The sequence below is a fragment of the Tupaia chinensis genome, unplaced genomic scaffold (genome assembly GCF_000334495.1).
Source record: "Tupaia chinensis unplaced genomic scaffold, TupChi_1.0 Scaffold148698_1, whole genome shotgun sequence".
NCBI classification, from domain to species: domain Eukaryota; kingdom Metazoa; phylum Chordata; class Mammalia; order Scandentia; family Tupaiidae; genus Tupaia; species Tupaia belangeri.
Genome location: NW_006208547.1, coordinates 159366 through 166204, shown reverse-complemented (window position 1 = coordinate 166204; position 6839 = coordinate 159366). Strand labels below are relative to the sequence as shown.

The following is a 6839-nucleotide window of genomic DNA, read 5'->3' as shown; positions in this document are numbered from 1 at the left end:
CTTTGAGTGCAATTAAGTCATCATCTACTTTGATAATGCCATAAATTCTGGCCTATAAAGGAATATTAGTACCAGGCTGCTGATATTATGCTTTATTTTTGGTCGAGAAAGATGATAGTTCAGTGATCGAGTTTCTTCTTTCATTTTACTGTCCCTCTGGCTTCAAAGGACACACACTATTTACACATTTGGAGGACATTCTTGTTTGTGTCTTGCAAGATTAATATAAAACTGTTCTGGAGTTTGATCATATTATGGAAACTTTATGACCTAAAATGTTTAAGTCAAGAAATTTTTGACAGAAGAAGATTCAAAGAGTTCAGATTTTTTAATGATATTGCACTGATTACTTCTGCCACAGACCTAAGTGAGATGTTTAGCTTCCTGACATTGTATATATGTGTGTATTTGTTTTCTATCAGTTCAAAACATGGTCTCAAAAATACCATTCAAGCATATCAGAACCAAAGAAATTATATCTTCCTAGAGTTTTCCGTAATGACAAATGCCTCTCTTGAAGATTCCTAATTCACATAAAAGGGTTCTGTGTATATTAGAGTATATTTTAAATGACAGTTTATTACTGACTTTGCTTTCACTTCTGCTGTCAAAGAACCTAAAGATCAGTCAGAAGGGAAATATTAGGTCTTCTCAGGTCTTTCTTGGGCACACACACAATCTCACCCATACACATTGCTTCTAAATTTTCATGAATATATCAGAGTTTTCAAAGACTTCCATAAACATTTCATCCCCCAAATCTCTTTTATGTTTTTGTTTGTTTTCTTTGGCCCACTTCTTGTTAATCTGAAGGTTAAAAGCTATTATTTCTAAAAAGATTTTTGTGTAATATAAACTGAAAAGGAGTAGTCTTGCTTAGGTTTTTCATTGGTAAGAGCCACTCAACGTGCTGATATTTTCATAGACATATTTAATCAGAATTTGTATGTACAAATAATCAAAACTCATAAATATTAGGACTGCACTTGTCTCCACTGATGAATCTTTGGAGGAGGGACCATTTGATGTCCAGTAAGGTAGCAGCACATTGACTGATACATGATAATCAGCAAATAAATAGATAGCAGCAAAATTTGAGAACAGAGCTTTGTTTATGGAAATATAATTGTATTATCTTTAAGAAATACCTAAATATCATAATACTTTCATGCTTGTTTGTAGTTGCAATGAGAGAGAAATCATCATTTCTATAGGAAGTCCATCTGACGTAAAACTGATTAAATATCAGTGAGATAAAATACGAGTGTATGTGATGTTATAAACTATTTCTAACATGTTCTGTATCAGTTCTTATGTTTTAAAATCTATCATTCTCAAGATATATTTTTTTCTTAGGATGGAAAAATATTGCTTCCTGGTCAACATTGAATAGGTCAGATGAAAACTACAAATCTTCACTGTCAGAATATGAAGGTGTTTATAGGACTATCCTGTCACTAATATGGTATAAAAAAATTCCCCTCATTTCTTTATCAAGGACATATATCATAGAATTAGGTACAAAGGTTTTGAAGTTTGCATTTTATGTTTTGTCTGTTATTCAAAAAGAAAATTCATGTAAAGAAAATAATATATTTTTACTGTATTTGGTACATGTCTAAAAGATGCTTTTCAAATGTAATCAAGGACTCATTTCAGATCATGTTTACTTTTTATTTTTTGCTTTGTTGTAATTTATTATCTTTTATCTTGAATAAAGTCATAGAAAATTGTTTGGTTTAGCTCCCAGCAGCCTGCTCCTGAGCTCTGAGGAAGCTTGCCTTCTTCTGGGCTACCTGATCTTTCTTCTGGGCAACTGACATCTTTGGACAATTCCACCTCTTCTTTTTAACTTCTTTCTTGGGTTTTTTTTCCTAGACTGGGTTCTCTCATATAGCAGTGTGAGCTTTCTTATACATCTCCTCCATCATGTTTGGAGTTACATTGTTCTTTATGTACTGAGAGGACTGTTTCTTGTCGGCGTCTTCATCTTCTTCCATTAGGTAACGCATGTAGACTGCAACGATCTGGCCCATGCTGTGCTTCCGATGGACTTCTACATTAAATTCCTTGCTTTCAGAATCACAACCAGGGACTCATTTGGTCCTGTGAAGGATATGAATTGTTTGGTACTGTGAGGGATAGATAAGCCTCCATCCACCGCTCCCTTCAGGGTCCCCAAAACTTTATTGCCAGTGGTGGTTCTGGCAAGGCCTGCATCCAAATAGCAGGTGAAGGCCCCAGGTTGACGATCGATGCTTTCTACATTGTACTCATCTCTAGTCACTTCCACTTGACCTTCATAGATCTTGTCCACGCCAAACCTACTGAGAAGCCCGTGGGCCAGCAGCAGGCCAGTACAATATGCTGCAGCGTAATTTGTCAGGCCAACCCTCACACCGTGTTTTGGTAGTTTGCTTGCATACACTGAGCAGACTATCATATCCCCTTCTATACGGGCATAAGCAATCTGACAAATGCTATCTGTTAGTTACACGAACTATCATCCTGTATTTGGGTGTGTTGTACTTATTTTTATCCTAGATCACCAAGCATTTCCGAGAATAGTAATCAGTTTTACCCTCTTGTCGTCTTCTAAATTTCACTTGGTATTTCTTAAAGTAGCACTTATTCTTGACAACTTTAACAAATTCCATCCTGCGGAACAGTGGACAGCGGCCACAGCCGACCTGCAGGCCCATAAGCACTATAGGGGTAAAAAAGCAGATCATGTTTACTTTTTTAGAGAAAAAATTTACCTTGCTTCTAATTTAAATTTTACATTTGTGTATATTCATTATGGATATAAAAGAGCACACCTATTAGTTTGTTCATAAATCTAAGAAAAGTGTGTTATAGAGGTTCATAATTTTCTTTTCATCAAGAGACTGCTTTAATTTAATGTGCATTAGGAAATCTTTAAGAGAGAGATAAAAGGTAACAGACTCATTAACTTAAAACATGTAATCAATTTTCTGTCCAATCACTAGCTGAATACTACGTTAACCAAGCAGAATATCAGTAGCTACACCTGACAACGATGACAACGATTACAGACTACAGAGTTATACCGTCAGTGTTACTAACAACAAATCACAACAAGAAGAAACAGTAACAGTAAATAATGATGGCAAGGGATCTATCAATAAAGATATAAAATTATTTTAAAAATAGAAACTCTATTCTTGAAAAGTACAATAACTGACATAAGAAATTTACAGAGGTCTCAGTGGTATAGTGAACTGACAAAAAAAAAAAAAAACTCAATTGAAGTTGAAGGTGAATCTAATTTGGAGAAAAGAAAAAAAGTGAAAAAGTTAACATAGTCCCCAGATACATGTAGGACACTATCAAGCATGCCAACACATGTATAATAGTGGTTCCAAAGGGAGAGAAGAAAGAGAGATAAAAATAATAATATGGATATACAAAGAAATATATCAATAAAATCAGATTTTAAAAATTTTAGCTATGAATCTGAGTAGCTCAACAAACTCCAAAAAGGATCATCTCAAAGACATCCACATGTAGATGTACCATCGTCAAACTGTCAAAAGCTGGAGGGCAAGGGTAAGAAAATTTTGAAAGTGGTGAGTGAAAAATAACTCACTACATGCAAGAAATTCTCTTATAAGTCAATATCAGATTTCTCATAAAAAATAACTGAAAGCCAAAAGGAAGTTAGAAAACATGTTTAAAGTGCTGTAAGGAAAAGACCATCAACCAAGAATTCTAAATTCGACCAAAGAATTCTTAAAAAATAAATGAAAATATAAAATATTTCCAGATAAACAACAACTGAGATAATTTCTTGCTAGCAAATCTGGCTTACAAAAAAATACTAAAGGTGGTGCCAGCAGGTGGCATGGTGGTTAAAGGCACTGGATTCCCACATAGCCAACCACAGATAGAATACCGGAACTGGTGGTTGTCTTTCTTGCTTTCCCTTTCTCTCACTCTCTGTCTCTGTCTGGCCAAATTAAAAAATAATAATAATAACAAATGGAATTAAATAAATAATTCTTAAAAAAAAAAATACTGACTGTTTGGGGCTGATTCCATAGCATAGTAATTATTCACTGCTCAGAAGTGGAGGATCTCACATGGTGACTGCAGTTTGAATCTCTGGCCCAGTTTGCCTAAAAACATGCAGGGTGTGTGCACCAGTGACTAAGGTATAACTAAGATCCTCAACCCCTGTTATGAGCCAGGCTGCACAGCAGGAGTGAGTGGTGGGCCGGAGAGTGAAGCTTCACCTGTTTTTACAGTAGCTTCCCGTCACTTGCATTATCACCTGAGCTCTGCCTCTTGTCACGTAAGTGGCAGAATTAGAGTCTCATAAAAACACAAACTCTGTTGTGACCAATGTATGAGAGGAATCTAAGTTATGTTCTTCTTAGGAGAATCTAATGCCCAATGATCTGAGCTGGAGTTGAGGTGGTGATGCTAGTACTGGGGAGCAGTTGCAAATATTGCCTTATGGTAAGCTATGTAATTATTTCATTATATTGTAATTATATATTACAATGTAATAATAATAGAAATAAAGTGCATAATAAATGTAATGCACTTGACTTATCCCCAAACCATTCCCCTTCTCCCAATCCATGGAAAAATTACCTTCCACAAAACCAGTCCTCAGTGCCAAAAAGGGTTGGGGGTGGCTAGGCTAGAGGACTGGAGGAATAGATTGCCATATGACCAGACCCTGAGAGGAATAATAGAATTCCTCTCTTTCTCTTTCTCTCTTTCTCTTTCTCTCTCTCACATGCACTTATTCTATCATAAATAAAGAAAGAGACTAAAGAAATTTTTTAGGCTAAAATAAAATAACACTAAATAGTCATTTGAACTCACATAAAGAAATAAATAGTATTGCTAAAGGTAAAATCCACATAGGTAAAAATAAAAATGACTTAAATGTATTTTTTGTTCATATATCTTTTGTTTTTTATCGAATAGAAAAGAAGTTGTGTAAAGCAACAAGTGTGTTTGTGAGCTTATAATGTATAAAGTATAATATAAATGAGAAAAATAGCAAACAAAAAAGAGAGAGAGGAGGAATAAAGTTATGCTGGAGTGAAGTTTTAATATATTGTTGAAATTAAGCTGATTTTTATCATGAACTAGTTTTTTTAAGTTAACCTTCTAATTGTAATACTTGGAATTAAGAAAATAACAAAAATACCAAGGAAATAAGTAAGAATATTACAATAGCACAATAGAAAATATCTACCAAACACAAAAGAGACAATAATGGAGGGCTAGAAGAATGAAAAAAAAAAATAGCTAAATGACAGACAAACACTAACTTGTCATTAATTATATTAAATGTAAATGGATTAAACACTCCAATCAAAAGATAAATACATGAAGAAACATGAAAATAAATACTGCTACTAGAAACAAAAGACTTTATTTTATTTATTTTTTAGAGAGATTTTTGCTATAGGGTGTGTGTGCTTGCCAGAGAGACAGAGAAATTGAAAGCAAAAATATCTCTCCCCCAAGAGATAATCACTCTGCAATCCTTTCTCCTCCATTTTCTTCTTGTAATTTTGGGCATGCAAGCCTCCAGGTTTGGGATGCAAACCACAGTCAGCCACATGGAAGTCCAGCAAAGTAATCATTATGTATCAATTGGTCCCAAAAGACATTTTATAATAATAAAATTGTCAATGCTGTATTAAGAAGATATAATATTCATAAACATATCAATAAAGTAGAAAACATAATCCAGAGAATAGTAGAAAATATTTCCAAATCATATCTTTGATAAAAGATTTAGCTTCTAGAACATGTAAAGAACTCTTTCAATTCAACCATAAAAATAAAATATCCAAATGAAAAATAAGCATAGGATTTTCATAGTCATTTTTCTGAAAACATATACGAATAGCCAATGAGCACAAAAAAGATGCTCAAGATAATTAGTCATGAGAGAAATGAAAATCTAAACCACAAGGAAATAGGATTTAACACTCACTAGAATGGCTAAACTTAAAAAGACAGGCAAGGATTAGGACCACTGAAGTCCTGCCCAGACGTCACCCTCCTGCCCCCCAACTCCATCCAGGAGCCAGGACAAGCCAATTACAAGCCTTCTATATTTGAGTTCTGAGCAGCTCCATTCAGGGATTAGAATCACTGAAGAACTTCTGCCCAGACTTCTCAGCTCTCTGTCCCTCTTTTGTCTTGCTAATTCTTACCTTTTCCCCTGCCACCTTAGGACATGCCAGTCACCAGCCTTCTATATCAGCCTTCTATATCTGAGTTCTGACTTGCTACGCAGTTTTCATTTTTTGCTTAAAAAAACTTTTTTCCTCTTTTTTTTTTTATTGTTTTTGTCTTTTATTTTTTTCCTTTTTTGTTTTACCTTTCTTATGTTTCTGCTCAGCCTCCACAAACTGATTTTCTAGGCAGGTTTAGATGGTTGGTAGCCAAATATCGGAATCAGATTAGTTCTCAATTTCCATTGAATCTGCTGCATAAAGGTAGAAAAAGGGTACTGTTTAGAGATTGCAGGTCACCTCCTCCTGCATGCATTTGAATGCTCAGATTTAACTCTGAACACAAGGAAAAAAAACATATAATCCATCCAATAACCAGAAACCACTGCAGAGGCACAAGAAATATGAGAAGCCAAGAAAATATCTCTCCCCCAAAGGAAAAGAATAACTACTCATGCTCCACAGATATTACAAGGAAACACGTGGAAATGTCAGATAAAGAATTTTAAATGTTCAAAATAACAAAGCTAACGGAGATGCAAGAGGAGAGAGAGACAACAAACTCCAAAAGATGCAGAGAAAAAGGACAATGAGTTCTAAGAGTTGAGG

The 6839-nt window shown here is 34.7% G+C and overlaps 1 pseudogene; it reads right to left on the bottom strand.

Moving 5' to 3' along the window:
* Window positions 1–1881: 1881 nt before the first annotated feature.
* LOC102483683 (60S ribosomal protein L5-like) lies at window positions 1882–2657 on the bottom strand (annotated as a pseudogene).
* Between the last annotated feature and the right edge of the window lie 4182 nt (window positions 2658–6839).